The sequence below is a fragment of the Ambystoma mexicanum genome, chromosome 10, assembly GCF_040938575.1.
Source record: "Ambystoma mexicanum isolate Mex_15411 chromosome 10, UKY_AmexF1_1, whole genome shotgun sequence".
Classification (NCBI taxonomy): Eukaryota; Metazoa; Chordata; class Amphibia; order Caudata; family Ambystomatidae; genus Ambystoma; species Ambystoma mexicanum.
This window is the reverse complement of record NC_090932.1, coordinates 1280443340-1280462742: the sequence shown is the minus strand read 5'-3', so window position 1 is coordinate 1280462742 and position 19403 is coordinate 1280443340.

Sequence of the window (19403 nt, the reverse complement as noted above, 5' to 3'; positions counted from 1 at the left end):
GGAATATGACTCGCATCGTTACATATAGTGCTCCTGCTGATGTATGTTATATGATGACTTGTGATCCTCAGCGCATCGGCAAATGTAAACAATTGGAACTGACAAACGCTTAGTAGAGTACCGAGTTCAAAAAACGTCTGTGCGTTCGTTCGGCATCTGTGTTCATTGATGTATCTAATCACATGTTTTGCTATTTCACTGTTCTGGCAGCAAGCTAGATTCGACATGGTAAGCTCCCTATTGGATGGCTATTTTCCTGTGGTAACAATACCTATTCTTATATTCCTGCTAATATTTCAGGTCGTCCCTGTGCATTAACCCGCCTTAGCTTAATGATGTTTCCTTTACAGCCTGCCATTCGCAACTCCACGTGTGCTGTTCATCATATTGGTTTATCCTCTGATTGTGATTCTAATGTGCGATTGATGCCCAAAGCTGGGGTATTAGCACTGGCTTTTTCTTTGGTGTGGGTGTTTGGGTTAGCTGCTAAGGGCTATAAATCTTTGATTAAACTGGCTTACATTGTAGTGAAATGACTTAACGAAACCTCTCAGGCTTTGACTGAACTATTATTGGATAATATAAATTTTAGAAGGACTATTCTACAAAACAGGACCGCTATTGACTATTTGTTTTTAAACACAATCTGGGTTGTAATACCGTAGGAGGAATGTGTTGTTTTAATTTAGAAGATCGCTCCCGTTCTATAGAAAAGCATATTGGTGGTTTGCAGGAGTTAATTTCTCAAGTTACTCAAGACCAGGGCGGGAGCTGGTGGGATCAGGTGTTTCCTGGATTCCTAGTTCATTACATTATATATTTGTGTGGATTTTTGTTGTCTTCATGATTTTTGTTATTGGTTGTTGTTGTATTTCTTGTATTCCAAATTTATTCGGCATGTTTCGCTGATGGCAAAGACATAATGCGTATCCATTGGGTTATGGTGATTGAATGTCCAAAGGGTGGAGTGTAATGCGTGTGCGAAAAGGAGCTAAAAAACATGGCGCTGGTGCGCAGCCATATTGGACATTCATTCCCATGTACACAATGGAAGTCTACGCTCCTCAGAATTTAGTTAGCAGATTGGAATTCTGCCATGGTTGTAATGTTTATATTTGGAAGCTGAGATTCACACTATAGAGGATAGTTGGCGTATTGTGTGACCAAGGATGCAGCGAGAAGGGGGCTGAAGCTATGCAGGTGCAGTGATAAAGGGTGCTGGGAACTAGCGCACAAGAGATTAGCTGGTTTTTCCACTATTAACTGGATTTTTCCACTCTGTGCCCCCATGCTTGCTGTCCGTCCTTTGGCCGGAGACAGTGAGCAACCGAAGGGAGGCGGGGACCTGTTTCCCCCTAAGAGAGAGGGCATCCAGGTAGTAGATTCAGATTTGGAACCTCAGGTGAAGAAGTCTTGCTGAGAGGTAGGATGCTGCGCTCCAGACCCCATTAGTGTGTGTGTTCTCTCTGCCTACCTGCCTTGGGACTGGGTAGTATTGTGGTGGCTGAGATGAAGCTCTCTTCCTCACCGATCCTAATGGTGAAGTGCTATCTCTATTCTTATTAACCTATATGTTTTAAGGGAGCCAGCCTAGTGGGCAGAATTTGAGCTAACATCTTGTTATCTTGGTTAATTAGCAAGGTAGGTCGGTACAAGGTGCACTCATCCGGTGCCTTCCCTGACTTTAAAAGGACTGTGACCACCGCTTCTCGCACCATACTAGGAAGCATGCCATCGTCAACAGCCTGTTGATACATACTTAGCAAATGAGGAACAAGAACAGCCGTGTAAAACTCAGCGGTATAGCTCCTCCTCTGTGATGTGGCTATTCAGCATCTCTCTTTCTTTTGCCCTGAACCAATACAGTGCTACCTGGTCTAGGAACTGGTCCAGTTCCAGCTGTTTTGCCATACATTATGATGCATATAGATTAACATAAAACTCCCGAAACGCCGGACCTATGTCGCTATCCGTGTACCTATGCACCCTGTACTTGTCCTTAATAGTCATCACATGAGTCCTGGAGGTCTCAGCAATCGGCGCCCTCACCAACAACCTCCCCAGATGTTGGCCTTCCCGATAGTGCCTCGCTGCCACCCACCTCTGTAAAAACCACACCTCCCTGTTTGCTGCCTCCTGAAACCTTTCCAATTCCTTCTCCAACACCGTTCCCGAAGCCTCATCCCCATTGCGATCTATGTCCGCTTGTATCTGATGGATTTAATCCTCCCTCTCTGCCATCTCCATCCTTATCACTTGCCCTTCGAGATACATTCCCCCTAACTACACACTTGAGCATCCCCATAATGCTGCCGGGAAATGAACCGACTGCTCATTCTGTGCAAAGAAATTAACTCAGAGATGTCCTTACAAAACATGCTATCCAATAGGTCCTCATTCTTAAAAGCCTGGTCACAAGTTTTCCCAGAATATCCACTCCCAGCAGTACTGGCACATGATCCAACAAGGTCTCGGCCAGTATCTCGCATTCGACCACCCATCCGGTGGTGCCATTAGCAATCAAAAAGTTATCCAGTCTTGAAGCAGATTGGTGCACAGTGGACCTAAAGGTATATTCCAAAAACTCACTTTGTTGCACCCTGCAAACATCCCTTAACTCCCAGGTCTCACACATTCTCCCCAATTCCCAAGTGGTCTGAGTGGGTGATCACTGCACCACTTGCGTCTTATCTACTCCCGGGGACATCACCTCATTGAAATCTACTGCCCATATCATAAATCCAGGTGAGAGTCTGGAAAAGGGAGTCTCAATCCACTGCAGGGAGTCAGTTGAATAGGTATTCGGTCTGTAATAATTGACCAGAGTAGCCAGTTGCCCCTGCAGGACCCCTGTCACCACCAGCACCCTCCCCTCCTCGTCTTTCTTCATTTTCACAAACTGAAACCCCACAGAGTCATTAATGAGTATGCAAACATCCCTAAAGCTAGGGTAGGATGAGAAATACCTATGACATCCCCACGCTTTACCTATCCGGGATTCCCAGTGAGGGGTTAGATGTGACTCCTGCAGGAAGGCAACGTCTACCTGATGTCATTTTAAGTACAGTAACACCCTTCGTTCTTTCGACGGACAGTTCAACCCTCTCACATTCCATGACAGAAATCACGTACCTTAAGTCATTAGGGTCTGCAGTAAGAAATCTGGCTCCAACATTCCCGAATGATTGAGGCCTGCCTAGCAAGCCCAACGTTATGACCAAGTAGCCAGGTAGGCGAACTGCTTAACAAAACCATAACACCACAACTCCCTGTCAAAACCCCCCTCCTCCCACCCGAGCCCCACCAGCAACCCCAATTCACCAGTAATTCCCAGCCCATCAACATCAACCCATGGTTGCAAATGCATGAGGAACCCCCCTGAGCTGAACCACCCTGCAGCGCTATATCGACATGCGGCCGCCTCTGCCACCTACACCGCAACCATCATGCATCCAGTTAACATCATCTGCTGTACTCAGTCAGTGATCCTTCGCGGGGAGGGCCCCCCTCACCAACATGCCACGCATGTCGGGGAGCTTACAGCAAGGATTCCAAGAAACTATTGACCTCCTCCGGGGTGTGGAATAAAATGGCGCGCCTGTTGTGTTCCATCATAGCGTATTTCAGGCCCCCATCCATGAGCTGTTTCTTAACGTCAATATAAGTCCTCTGTGATGCTTGCACTTTATTGGAGAAGTCAGGGAAAGATGTTATACTGTCCCCTTTATATGTCATACCTCCCCCCCCCTCGCCTTATGAAGTACCAAGTCTCTATCTCTATAATTCAAACATTTCACAATTATGGGGTAAGCTGGGGCACCTGGGACCAGCGACCCCCACTAGGAATCTGATGTGCTCGTTCTACAATGAATATGGAGGAGAAACCCTCAGACCCAAGTGACTCCTGTTTGATGGATTCCACGAGGAGTTCCATAGAATTTAGATTGGCCGACTTCGGGACACCCATGATACGTAGATTGTTCCTCTGAGATCTGGACTCCAGGTCATCCTGCTTATTCACCAGTTCCTTGAGCACCCTTTTAATCTGGGCGAGATCCCACACTGTCACCGATGATTCATCCTCCACAACCTGTTCTCATCAAATTTTTCCACATGCTTGTCCAGTCGGACCTGCATGTGGTCCACCTTACAAGTTAAAGTGCCCATTTTCCCATTGAGTGACTGAATCTCTGCCTGAACCTGTGTAAACATAGTGCGGATGTCATTGAAAGCATCATTAGAGATGGTCGCCCCAACAGATGGTCACCTCCAGCGCACAGTTCCGCAGTTTTGGCTTTCCTATTGTGCGACAGGGTCTCGAACTGGAGCTTAGACTGATTCTTCTCCCCCATCGGCATGACAGTGACTGTAGGCCGTTAAACACAGCCAGTCAACTCAGCAACTGCAGCCGTGCAGGCTTCCAAAATCTCTGTTCCAATTCAGCCCAGGTCACACCTACAGATCCAGGGGCCTCTCAGTGGGACAGCCTGCCTTCAGGTCCCTCAGAACCCACTCAGGGTGCACCGGCAAACCTGGTGGATGATGTCCCAAGAGCAGGCCACACCAAAAGTGCAGTGGAGCATTGGTCCTTGTGTGCACACCCCACCTCCAGCTACACACAGTCTGCCATAGCAATGCACTGTTTGCCTAGTTGCACCTCCCTCCGATCTCAGGCAACCAGCACACCCCCTTTGGGTAAGAGAGCTCTGACCACCCCGCAGCCCCGCCTAAGCGGAGCCTGGCAGGAGCCTCCAAAAATCAAGCGAAATGCCCAAAAGGGACAGAACTGTTTTAGAAAAGAAGGGTAACTGAATGTCAGGCTCATCAGACATTTATCACCGAAGCTGGCAGTTCAGATTAGTGAAAGGACAGTTCCGGCTCTTTTCAACTTGGAATTCTCCCCATAGGATCTGTCTGCCTGATCCTCAGGAGGACCAAATCAATACTCCAAGAAACAGTGTTGAATGCTTTCAGGACCACTTTCTGGCACCCTTAGGCAATGGGATGGTTCAGGCCATGATCATGCTGCTGGTAGGAGCATCAGATGAAGTGGAGAACTCACATTAACATCGAGGCTCAGGCTTGACCTTCTCCACCTCCCGCGCCCCCTCCACTGCTGCTGAAAAAAACAACATGCAGATGCCAAAACAAACGCAAAGTCACCCAAGTTGAATCCAATGGCAACCTCACGCCAGAAGAGGAGCACTGCCACCAGCCCGGAATTGACCACCGGGCATCAAGATATTATCTCCCCGCAGTGGCCAAGCTGCAGCTCATAGTGTCCTCTGGAGTGCAGCAGGATCCGCCCTGGGAACAGCCAGCGGGGACAGCTGATCTGGCCATCTTTGCATCCTGACAGGGACCCTCAAACAAACTCTGCCTACAGCACTGGGCCACTCCCTGCTAGGACCTTCCTCGAGCCGCTGTCTGGGGCATACTCCAGGATAGGGGCACTGCCCCCCAAGCTCCAATCCTTCCCACTAGTCGACCACAGCCCGCTCCGGTCAAAGGGTCACCGCTCCTCCACAAGCCTCGCAATACATACGTCAGCGAACTGCGCTCACAGCCTATGCTGCTCAAAGTTAAATGCTGCAGCCCGCCACTGCTTGGTCAGGACCCCTCTCTGCTCCAAACACCAGAGCTCATGTCTAGAAACACTTGTGTACAGGCGCATTATAGATGATTTATCATATGATATTGTATAAGAGATACTAGATGCCTCCCCACTTTAACTAACTACAGATAACATAATAGGCTGATCAATGGTTCAAGTTTAGCAAAAATCGGAATTATAGTGCTTTTTGAAGATAAAGAGGGTCATTACAAGTGAGACGGTAAGGGGTTAACGGTGCTGGTAAAGGTGCCGGAGCCGTCAACCCCTTACCGCCTCATTAGGAGGCTGCTCGCGGGAACCCGTGAGCAGACCAGGGTGCTGACAAAGGGCCTGTTATTAACGGGCCTGTTTTTAGCACCCTCCCTATTGAGCCCTATGGGGGCTTGAATGAGAATGTGGAAGGGTTCCTCGAATTAGGAATTGCCGGGCCCTCCAAGGTCAGAATGGCCCGGTAATTCCTCATTCGGGGAACCCGGACCCGGTACCAGGTAAGGGGGTAGCCATGCCGGTAATAGCGGCATGGCTACCTCCAAACTTGTAATGAACCCCAGAAAGTGCATACAGGGTAACATATATTTTTGGGGTCAGAATGACTCAGGAAGTAAAGGGTGTCTCCAGTATTACTCACACATCATGAATATGTAAAAATATAGTCCGGAAGCTGGATAGAAAATTAGTTATGCTCAAAAGTAGATTGGTTTGTCAATTGGTATCATGGCCGAGCATCTAGGCTGAACAGGCTGAGAAATCTTGTAAAATGGATGCCAGAAAAAAAATGGCATCTTGGGTGCAGGTGTCAAAAGTCCTTACTCATGCAGATAATTAATATTTCTTTGGCAGCAGTTCACTGTAGATATGTACATCTGGGATGGTATATTTAGAAATGTTGGCAGGGAAAGCAAACAATGATTGATAGTAAATCAGATAAAGGCATGGGAAAGCTACCAATTAGACAGAACAGCTTCTTACTTAGCAACAAATAAGATGAGCTCATGAGGTTTCCCACAGTATAAGCTGCCAAGTAAATTTGGCAGAGTCTCGAGAAGCATATAAGAGCTGGTTCTTGGCAGGCATTAAAGGATGTAAAATTATGTTTAGCTGAGTTTGAAGCAGGCTTATCAGTTTATGTGTCAGTTAACCCATGCTTGCCAAGATGAGATAATGTGGGCTTTGTGAGTGACATACAATGCCAACCAATAAAAGACAAGGAGGTCTTATATTCTATTTCAGAGAACCAATTAGAAATGTATCACAGGTTCTTGGCTATAAGGGTCTGGTCTAACATGGTGACATATTCTTTCCAGTTCTATCTGTTTTGCTTAGCTCCATCAGATGTAGTAGGTCGCGTCTCACTAGGTTTGTGGTTTAGCCAAGAGAGGACCACATGTACAAATGAATATAATGAAATAACCCAGAATGTGACTGCGCCCAATGTTCCAAAGTGGTTTAATATATTTCACAAAGTGCCCTTCCTGATGACACGTGTTTCCGTCTCCCTTGAGACCTTTTTCAAATCAGGGCTATTAGATTCAACATAACACATGTAGGATGTTACATAACATAACCCAACATTAACATAAGAGAGTGTATCAATTCACATGTTTAACCCATTTTCCAAATATATGGGAAAATAAACACACAATTAGGTACATAGTTGCAAATCCAAAACAAAATGAGAAGTTTAAAGAATAAAAACGAAAAACAAAATAAAATGCCAGACAAAAATACGGTTGGGGAAGGGGATGGAAGATAAGGGACAAGAAATACACAAAAATATCTTATTAGGTTGGTGCTTATTGGGGAGTAGAATAAGCATTTTCCGAAGAAAATAAGTAGTTCCATGTTACCTTGTTTCCTCTAGTGTCCCTATTAGGTTAGCAGAACTTGTCCGCTCATCAATATTCGGGTTTGATCCCTTGAAAAAATATAGACGGGTCAGGTGTTGTGACACCATTCCAGCGCTGGTCTCTTTGGCAGCGCAGGCGGCTATGTGGCACAATACGGACGAGTACATCAAATATGGCCACCGACTTCATGGACTGTGCTGGAGACAGCGGTACAGGCTCTGCACGTCCACAAGAGACATTACTTGCTGGTCACGTGATTCCATATACAGACGGAAGAACAGCAATCAGATGCGTCGCTACTGTTTATGCCGGCGCTCCGTAAATTCGCTTCTAGGTTTCAGTGTTGCGTCCACATATGTGTGTACTTTCTACTTTCTAATCTCTCTTATCTGAATCTTGCCTCCCCTAGACATTCTCAACGGCTCTCTTCCTCTCCCGAGATCTTAAAGCGGCTTCCGTGCTTGACCCCTATTCTACTTGGCGATTCGTATACTTCCATTTTCCACACAGCGTATTGCAACGTTCCTGCCTTCCACTGTAAAGTGAGTCTGCGTTTTCTGCCCGCAGTTCCTCTATTGTATCGTCATTCACTGTCCTCAGAAAGTAACCATCTCTTTCTCCTTATAGCTGTTATTCTGCTAGAATTCCTGGACCTAGGTGCTCTTATCTCCAGCATTCAGGGTCTGCATATGCCCTTTAGCTCACCTCCATTAGGACTAGAAAGTAAGTGTGAGCTTCCCGCTCTGTCCTATTCTACCACTCTATTTTCTCCTTACAGTATACTTACCTTTTCTGTCTCTTATCCTTAGAGAATCCATCACAGCCACTAAGCCTTCCACACTCCAGAGGACTGTGACCTACCTCAAGACCTCTTCCTGACGTCCTGTAACCTGCGTCTACACAGGGTTTTCTTCCCCCAAGGGTTTCCCTGGGGTTCGTGCTCTTTCTCTCATTGGTTTTTTATCCCTGGTGAGAGAGGGGCAAGGCTGTCTGGGAGATCTTCACTTCTGCATTTGTCTCCTCCACAAGAATTTGCTGTCTGATCAGGTTAGTGTTTACTGTGAAGTAAAAATTATTGTTACCAGTTATCAGATATTTAACAGATAGCGACGCCATTGAAATTGTGGGCAGACAGCATTTTCAATGGAGCAACAAATGCAGCAGCTTATGGCAGCTATGCAATCAATGTCTCTGGAAATGCAGTCCCTTAAGCAGGACAACGCCCAGTTGAGACAGCAAGTCGCTCGAGCATTTTCAGAAACACCCCCCGTTACTTTGCATACGTGCAAGTTTGATGGGGATCCTCACAAATTGAAGGAATTCCTGGATAGTTGCACCGTCCAATTTACTTTCAAGTCCTGCTTCTTCCCGACTGATAAGGACAGGGTTGGCTTCCTAATATCACACTTATCGGGACCAGCCATAGCTTGGGCTACCCCATTAGTCACCTCAGGCAATGCCATTCTTGACTCCTATCCGGCTTTCACTAATAGTCTAAAGTCAATGTTCAGCCGACAGGAAATCTCGGTTACTACCCAGGAGAAACTCCTCGACCTAAAACAAGGCACTAAAGACCTTGGGCCTCATTACACGGTAGGCGGTAAGGGTTAACGGTCACCGGTAAGGGTACCGGTGACCGTTAACCCTTACCGCCTTATTACGAGGTCCCTTTGCGGGTTGGTACTTTAACGCCTGCTTTTAGCAGGCATTAAAAAACGAACCCGCAAAGGGACCTTGGTGCTAATTACGGTACCGCAATTTGCGGTACCATAATTAGCGCCTTCCCCATTACCATCATGCCCTATGGGGGCAAAAATGGGAATGGGGAAGGGCCTTGGTGAATGAGGAATTACTGCCCCCGCTCACCTTGGAGTAGGGCGGTAATTCCGCCATCCACCAAGGCGGACACGGTAAAATACTGGCTGCAACCATGCCGCTAATAGCGCCATGGTTACCGCCTACCATGTAATGAGGCCCCTTATGCCTTATATCACCCAATTTAAGCAATTGTGTTCCAAAACGGGATGGCCTGATGACGGACTTCTCACAATATTCTGACGAGGGCTTTCTGAGGATCTCAAGGATGAGGTCTCTAAAGTCCCTCATCCAGCAAATCTGGCAGACATGAATACCCTTACAATGCAGATAGACTACCGTCTCCAAGAACACTCTCACGAGAAGAAAAGAGGGAAAGGTGCTCGACCACACACAGATTATCCTCCCACCGCTAACAAGCCAATACCAGCGGAAGAACCAATGCAAATCGGATCGGTTCGAGGTCCGCTTTCTGCTACTGAGAGAGAAAAGCGAAAGACCCTAGGTTTATGTGTGTATTGGGGGTCATCCTCACATATTCTACGGGATTGTCCGTTAGTTCCACCTAGCCGTGCACGAATTCCGGTGCCGGGAAACGCCAAGTCCCTGCCATAGGGGGGACCACGGCAGGAGTTCACAAACAGGGTTCCCCACATAGATTCGGCTTATCTCTTGAATCTTCCACAGACAATCAGACTATGGTAGTTCTCTCCCTGACTATACTCCTACCATATCAAGTATTGTAGGGTATACCTGCGTTAATTGTTTGTGGGGCAGCTGGAAACTTTCTTGATGATCAATGGGCTGCCAAAAAGGGGTTTACTAGAGTAGCCAAGTCTTATGCCACTCCAATTCAAGGGATAGACGGTAGCCCCTTAAGCTCTGGTCCCATTCGAGAACAGACCAAACCAGTAACATGCATGATTCTGTCTCATAAGGAGACTTTAGTATTCTATCTGATAAAGGCCGCTCAGTTCCCTGTTATTTTAGGTCTTCCATGGTTACAAGTCCATAACCCCTTCATAAACTGGACAGCGGGTACACTTTTCTTAGGCTCAGAATAGTGTCACTCATTGTCTCTCCCAAGATTCTGTAGGAGTGCAGATTCCTTCAGAGGTTGTCAATTCCTCTACTGTATCCTCAATTAGTCAGTTAGGGCTGATACCTGAATGTCATCAACACTATCAATCAGTGTTTGCTACACCTAGATTCCCAACTTTGCCTCCTCACCGGAGAGACGACTGTCACATAGATTTACTTCCGGCCAAGCCCATTCCTTTTGGATGTAAGTATGTGCTTTCTCAACGAGAAAAGACAGCCCTAAAAGAATATCTACACTCCAATATACAGAATTGACTCATAACTTAATCTAAATCTCCGGCTGGTGCCTCTCTATTTTTCATCCCAAAGAAAGACTCAGTGGAACTAGACATTGTATCGACTATCGTGGCCTCAACAAGATCACTATACCTGACAAATATCCTATGCCTTTGATAACCGATATTTTAGAGGCATTTCAGGGGGTGTCTCTTTACACAAAGTTGGATCTCCGAGGTGCTTACCATCTTATACGGATTGCTCCGGGTGGTGAGTGGAAAATAGCCTTTCGGACACCATTTGGCCATTACAGTACCATGTTATGCCGTTCGGTCTTGTCATTGCACCAGCAGTTTTCCAGCGATTTATGGATAATTTATTTGCAGACATTCTCCTTCACTTTGTCATTATATACCTGGATGACATTCTAGTCTTTTCTTCAAGCAAAGAAGAACACATCCGACATGTCAACATCGTCCCAGACCGCCTACAGTCCAACCGATTATACTGTAAAGCTGAGAAGTGTGAATTCCACCGGGAACAAGTTACCTATTTGGGATTCATTTTGTCTGCTCAAGGAATATCTATGGATCCCAAGAAAGTGTCTGCAGTATTGGACTGGTCTTCTCCGATGAATATTAAAGAAATCCAACGATTCCTTGGTTTCGCCAACTTCTATCGTAAGTTTATTCCCTGTTTCTCAGAGACAATTGTTCCTATCGCTAGACTCCTAAAAAAGGGGGTTGCATTTTCCTGGGATAGGCAAGCTCAAGAGGCCTTTGAGACTCTGAAGACCTTATTCACATCTGCATCTATTTTGTCTACTCTTGATCAGTCCCGGCAATTTATTGTTGAAACTGACACCTCTCACCATGCTTTAGGGGCAGTTCTCCTACAAAGATCTGATCAAGGGGAAGAAAGACCCGTTGCGTACCTGTCAAAGACCTTTAATTCATCTGAAGAAAACTATTCTGTCCTCGAGAAGGAACTTCTAGCCATCAAGAGAGCATTCAAGGGAATGGAGACACCTTTTGTTAGGATCTCCTTTCCCCGTGGAGGTACGTACAGAACATCATAACCTCAAAGTACTTCAGCAAGCTCATACCACTAATAGTAGGCAGGCGCGATGGGCCAATTTTTTTTTACCCTTTTGAATTGACTTCACCTTCCTACCAGGGAATCAAAATCTACAGGCCGATGCTCTTTCTCGTAAGGATCCTCCAACTCACAGATTCTACCCGGAAAGACTGTTTCTGAAAGCTAAATTTGTTGCAGTGATCACCAAATTTCTTCAAAGGCTACAACAAGATACTTCCCAACACTGGCAATTATGCGAAAATCTTGTGTCTACTCACCAGCTCACAAAAGATTGAGGTTAGTACTTTTATGGAGAACGACTCCTTGTCCCTACACCATCACTTCAAAAGGAAGTACTGCAAATGTGCCATGAATCTTGAGCCGCTGGTCATCGTGGCTATCAGACCACCCTCAATCTAATCAAGCGCCATTTCTGGTGGCCCAATCTACAATCTGATGTATGAGACTATGTAGCAGCGTGCATGATTTGTTTGTAATCCAAGACATCACGATCTCCGCCGTTTGGGCTGTTGACTCATATGCCTATTCTGGATAGGCCTTGGCAAGTTATATCTGCAGACTTTATAGTGGATCTTCCTCCTTCTTCTCGTTACACCACCATTATGGTCACAATTGATTATTTCACTAAACTAGCTCATTTTACCCCGTTGCTCAAAATTCCAGGGGCCGTTCAGATGTCCAAAATATTCATCTGTGAAGTATTTTCCCGGCACAGCCTTCCAGATACTGTAGTGTCCGATAGAGGTCTCCAATACACCTCTCTCTACTGTAAAAACGTTTGTCACATACTGGGAATCAAAAGAGCACTTAGCTCGGGCTATCACCCCCAGACCAATGGGCAGACAGAACGCCTTAATCAGACATTAGAATGCTATTTACGTTGTTTTGTCTCAGCAGCACAGGATAATTGGGTGGACCTACTACCTTTAGCGGAATACGCATACAACAACGCTACTCATTCAGCTCTGAAAACTAGTCCCTTCCAGTGTTCTTATGGGTATCATCCTTCATTTGTACCTACAGTTACGTCACCCTCCTCCTGTTGTCCTGGGGTGGACGACCTGATAACAGATATACAGAATGGGCATCAGATTGCTCGTTTGTCCCTTCAAGCTGCGCAAGATTGAGCTAAAGGTTATGCAGATCGCCATCGGCGTGAGATGCCAGTACTGAATGTGGGAGACTCGGTCTGGTTAGCGTCACGGTTCCTCCCTAGGCATTTAGCTCCTTCTAAACTGTCTCATAAATTCTTTCGTCCTTTCAAAGTGGTATCTTTGGTGGGAACACCTGCAGTTCGATTGGCATTACCCACTTCATGGTCTCGCATACATCCGGTCTTTCATCTTTCACAGATTAAATTGACAGTGAAAGACCGTTTTCTACGGACAACCAAGATACATCCTCCCCCGGTGGTGACTGAAAATGGACCCGAATACGAGGTGGCCAGCATATGTGACTCACAATATCGTAAGGGCCGCCTTCAATTTCTCATAGATTGGAAGGAGTATTCCCCATCTGAGAGAACCTGGGAACCGGCTTCTGGGGTTCACGCTCCGAGACTGATACGTCAATTTTTTCGGTTACACCCGTAGAAGCCGGGTTCACCACCCTTGAGGAGGGGACATACTGTTACACCATTCCAGCGCTGGTCTCTTTGGCAGCGCAGATGGCTATGTGGTACAATACGGACGTGTACATCCAATATGGCCACCAACTTCATTGACTGTGCTGGTGACAGCGGTACAGGCTCTGCACGTCCACAAGAGACGTTACTTGCTGGTCACGTGATTCCATATACAGACGGAAGAACAGCAATCCGATGCGTCGTTACTGTTTATGCCGGCGCTCTATAAGTTCGCTTCTAGGTTTCAGTGTTGCTTCCACATTTGTGTGTAGTTTCTACTTTCTAATCTTTCTTATCTGAATCTTGCCCCCCCTAGACATTCTCAACGGCTCTCTTCCTCTCCCGAGATCTTAAAGAGGCTTCCGTGCTTGACCCCTATTCTACCTGGCGATTCGTATACTTCCATTTTCCACACAGCATATTGCAACGTTCCCGCCTTCCATTGTAAAGTGAGTCTGCGTTTCCTGCCCGCAGTTCCTCTATTGTATCCTTATTTACTGTCCTCAGAAAGTAACCATCTCTCTCTCCTTAGAGCTGTTATTCCACTAGAATTCCTGGTCCTAGGTGCTCTTATCTCCAGCACTCAGGGTCTCCATATGCCCTTTAGCTCACATCCGTTAGGACTAGAAAGTAAGTGTGAGCTTCCCGCTCTGTCCTACTCTACCGCTCTATTTTCTCCTTACAGTATACTAACCTGTTCTGTCTCTTATCCTTAGAGAATCCATCACAGCCTTCCACACTCCAGAGGACTCTGACCTACCTCAAGACCTCTTCCTGACATCCTGTAACCTGCGTCTACACAGGGTTTTCTTCCCCCCGAGGGTTTCCCTGGGGGTTGTGGTCTTTCTCTCATTGGTTTTTTATCCGCGGTGAGAGAGGGGCAGGGCTGTCTGGGAGATCTTCACTTCTGCATTTGTCTCCTCCACAAGAATTTGCTGTCTGATCAGGTGAGTGTTTACTGTGGAAGTAAAAATTATTGTTACCTTTAATCTTTGAATTCATACGAAATACCATGAAAACGTACTGTATTATTCCAGAGTTTGGTGCTTAATATTATTTCAAGATCGTACTTTCCAAAATAAGACTCTCCAGTTTCGGGAGTCCATGCATGTATATCATTATCAACGCTTTACAAAAAGCATTAGTTAGAATTCTAACATTCCCTTAGAAAGGATAATTCCATTATTAAATTCACAAACAATGCGGTCTCTGATGCGTGTTGGTCAAATCGCATCCCAGACCAAGTACCGGTGCTCAATCCATACTTCAAAAATTAAATGATTAGCTCAAATTAAAAAACTATGCACACGCTTATGTGCAGCTCCTTTGTTTCAATCCGTTCTACAATATATAATAACTGCATGCACGCATTTGTGCAGCCTCGATCAGATCTCTAATCTTGCTATAGTTAATGCCATACGAAAAGGTGCCCACACAAACCTGTGCGGCATTCAGTCAAATAACTGCGTTCTGCACTTGCTAGACAGTCTCTTACCTTGTACCTGAAGTCCTGCGTACAATCGCGTGATTCCTATGTCTTGAGGGGGCGCAATTAGGCATCCTCTCCTTAGTTATTGTGTGTGTTGGTTACCATGCCAACGGACCTGTCTAAAGTCCGTTTTCCATGTCTAATACAATGTTATTACTGTGTAGCATGGCGGCCATGTTTAAGAAGGGAATCTGCACATTTACTGAGTGTGATGATCTAAGTAAATGAAATATGGTACAGTTAGCATAAAGATTTGTAGGTGTTAATGATTACAATTCAGGTTAGCTTGCTAAATGAAAAGATATTATGAAGTGCAAATTAATTGCGGTTAGTTTCCGCATTGAATTAAGTAATTCTTTCAAATAGAGTGGGCGCCAGTCTGCGTCCTCTCCTAAATGTTGTGAGTGGCGGTTGCCAAGGACTACTGAAGGTCTGTATTAAATACACTGGACTTAAGTCCATCTAATTTACCAGACCTAGTCATGGAAGAATCATCTAACTGGTTGAAAGCAACAATAAATGGATTCAGAAAATGTGGGGCATGAACGATGTGCAAATATGCACATAGGAAAACAGACACATTTACTAGCAACAATAAGGAAGTTCTAAAAATCTTACAACCCATCAATTGCAGGACAAAACACGTCATGTATGGAATCATATGTGTGTGCAACCTGGTCTATATTGGCAGCACGATCAGAGAACTAAGGATCCGTGTAAGAGAGCATTAAGCCAAAATTGGGAGCCAAGACCCAAGACTACCACTTGCATGCCATTGGCAAGAGAAACACCAAATGGACAATAAGGCAGACATAAGATTCATTGGCCTCCAGAGAGTCACACTTGGCAGACAAGGGGGGAACAAAGAAAAGAAATTAAGACAAGCCAAGGTGAGAATAATTTGCAAACTGAACTCAACAGTCCTCGGTTTAAAAACGGACAATGAAATGGTGTCTTTTCTTTAAGAGAACCTATATGTACTTGGCTGCAGTTTGTTTCTTAACACCTAAGTGAATGTTATCATGTATGCAGTCAGGAAACCAAATTATCAGTATAATGTGATTCTCCAGGAAAGCGCATTATTTAGACTCTGGATAGGCGCATTATGGACAAGATACAATATACCACAATGAGTTAACTGAATCATTTCATTCAGCACCAATTGTCAGGATTTGCCAGTGGAAACTATGGAATGTCTGGAGGCATTGACTTACAAGTCAACGTTCTAGTCCTCATCAGACATGGCGTCCTGCCCTATAAGTTTCAGCTCCGCCCACTCAGCCGATGCGTTGTATCTGTGTTTTTCTACTTGTTACTACCCTCTTCACTCCAGTTGCTTTCGTGCTAGAGTTTACCTTGTTTTGCCTTTCTGTGTAGATTGCTTCCTTGTTTTCTGTATTCCTTGCTTTCCCCTGTTGTTTGTATACCTTTGTGTACTGTGTTATTTAGTCATTCTGTCCCTTGAAGGATTGATTTATTTACGGCGCTCTGTCCGTGTCAGCCTTATTGCCTTTTGTCCGTCACGGACACTTGTTTATTTACTTTCCTTCCTTTGCAGCACTTGCCGCAATGGCTCACTGCTTTCGTCTGTTTCGGGCGTTTGTTTACTTTTCTTTCTTGGCAACGCTTGCCGTACTGACTCACTGCCTTCGTCCGTCTAGGACGTTTATTTACTCTACTCCCTTTGGAGTACTGGCCGCAAGGGCTCACTACTTTAGTCCGCCTCAGACATTGTTTACTTGCCTCGCAGCGTTTTCCGTTCCAGCTGGCTGCTTGCATCCACCTCTGGCGTGAACTGCCTTTAGAGCCTTTTTTTTCCATTTGCTTTCTCCTCTACGGAGCCTGCCTGTTCTATGTGCTTTCTTCTGTCTACTCCAGTAGCTTTACTCATTGGTTATTCCAGTCTATCTCCTTTTGTTCTTTTCCTTTTGTACTCCTTTTTGGATTACGCCTCCTGCAGGAACTTCAGTGCAAATCTCTAATTTTTGTCATCTAATTAGAATTGCATTTTTTCTGAACTTTGGACTTGTGGTCTTTGGACATTACACTTACATTGGAATCCAACATCTTTACCAGGGTTTTTTCTGCCTTCCGGCTTTTTCCCTGGGAGCGAGGCTGGCCCCCTGGGGTTCCCCGAGGGCAGAGTCTCTCTTCTGCCAAGGTGGCCTCCGGAGGGGCCAGACCTTATTTACACGAGAGAAAGGGACAGAAACCCAAGGTTCAAAAGCCCCGGAAGAAGAAGGAGGAGTGGAAAAGGACGGAAGCGGTTCTTACGGATCTTACCTCGGAAGAATCAGGTGAAGAGAAGGGGGAAACAGACACTGAGCCTGACACCAATGGGGTGTTCACAATCCTATCACTTCACTATATGTATTTTAGTATTGCGCCAAAACTAGGTGTTTTTTGATATGATCCCTTTTGCACTTTGCAACTATAACTGTTATGTAACATATTAATTGCATTTGTATCACTAGTACTCTTTAACTATGATGGCTATCTGCCCTATATTTGATTTGGTCCAGACAGCATCTCTCATATAATGTGCTGATTACTCCGTTTAACTATGGCCGATATAAAGCATTGCATGTCGTATTTATTTCGGACTTTCAGTAGTCCTTGGCAACCGCCATATGCTGATTACTCCCTTTAACTATGGCCGTTATACAGCATTGCATTTAGTATTTATTACGAACCTTCAGTAGTCCTTGGCAACCGCCACTCACAACATTTAGGAGAGGACGCAGACTGGCATCCACTTTATTTGAAAGAATTACGTAATTCAACGCAGAAACTAACCGTGATTAGTAAAATGGAATACTCCTGCATTTGCACTTCATAATATCTTTTCATTTAGCAAGCTAACCTGAATTGTAATCATTAACACCTACACATCTTTATGCTAACTGTACCATATTTCATTTACTTAGATCATCACACTCAATAAATGTGCAGATTCCCTTCTTAAACATGGCCGCCATGCTACACAGTAATAACATTGTATTAGACATGGAAAACAGACTTTAGACAGGTCCGTTGGCATGGTAACCAACACACACAATAACTAAGGAGAGGATGCCTAATGGCGCCCCCTCAAGACATAGGAATCACGCGATTGTACGCAGCACTTCAGGTACAAGGTAAGAAAAGGTCTAGCAAGTGCAGAACGCAGAATTTGACTGAATGCCACCCAAGTTTGTGCGCGCAGCTTTTCGTATGGCATTAACTATAGCAAGATTAGAGATCTGAACGAGGCTGCACAAACGCGTGCATGCAGTTATTATATATTGTAGAACGGATTGAAAGAACGGAGCTGCACATAAGCGTGCGCATAGTTATTCAGTTTTAGCTGATCATTTAATTTTGGAAGGATTGAGCACCGGTACTTGGTCTGGGATGCGATTTGACCAACACGCATCAGAGACCGTATTGTTTGTGAATTTAATAATGGAATTATCATTTCTAAGGGAATGTTAGAATTCTATCTAACTAATGCTTTTTGTAAAGCGCTGATAATGATATACATGCATGCACTCCCGAAAGTGGAGAGTCTTATTTTGGAAAGTACGATCTTGAATTAAAATTAAGCACCAAACTCTGGAGTAATACAGAACGTTTTCACTGTATTTTGTATGAATTCAAAGATTCAAGGTGACACCTGACCCATCTATATTTTTTCAAGGGATCAAACCCGAATATTGATGAGCGGACAAGTTCTGCTAACCTAATAGGGGCATTAGAGGAAACAAGGTAACATGGAACTACTTATTTCCTTCAGAAAATGCTTATGCTACTCCCCAATAAGCACCAACCTAATAAGATATTTTTGTCTATTTCTTTTCCCTTATCTTCCATCCCCTTCCCCAACCCTATTTTTGTCTGGCATTTTATTTTGTTTTTCATTTTTATTCTTTACACTTCTCATTTTGTTTTGGATTTGCAACTATGTACCTAATCGTGTGTTTATTTTCCCATATATTTGGAAAATGGGTTAAACGTGAATTGATACACTCTCTTATGTTAATGTTGGATTATGTTATGTAGCATCCTACATGTGTTATGTTGAATCTAATAGCCCTGATTTGAGAAAGGTCTCAAGGGAGACCAAAACACGTGTCATCAGGAAGGGCACTTTGTGAAATATATTAAACCACTTTGGAACATTGGGCGCAGTCTCATTCTGGGTTATTTCATAATACTCATTTGTACATGTGGTCCTCTCTTGGCTAAACCACAAACCTAGTGAGACGCAACCTACTACATCTGACGGAGCTAAGCAAAATAGATAGAACTGGAAAGGATATGTTGCCATGTTAGACCAGACCCTTATAGCCAAGAACCTGTGATATCAATTAGAAATGTATCCTGAATTTGCATGACGTATAGCATCATCCTAAAAAGGCCTATATAAGCAAGCTGATTGTAGGAGCTCTGTGTTCTTTCCAGAATGTCTTTGACCTATATTAAAGAAATGGCTGTGAAATTGCATTCGGGCATCCGCCCTATTTTGTCCAGTCTCCAGTGTCAGAGTCCACTGATGCCAAGGCAGTTGGTGAAGTAGAGGGTCCCTCTTTACACATGGCGACCGTGCGAAAGGACCCT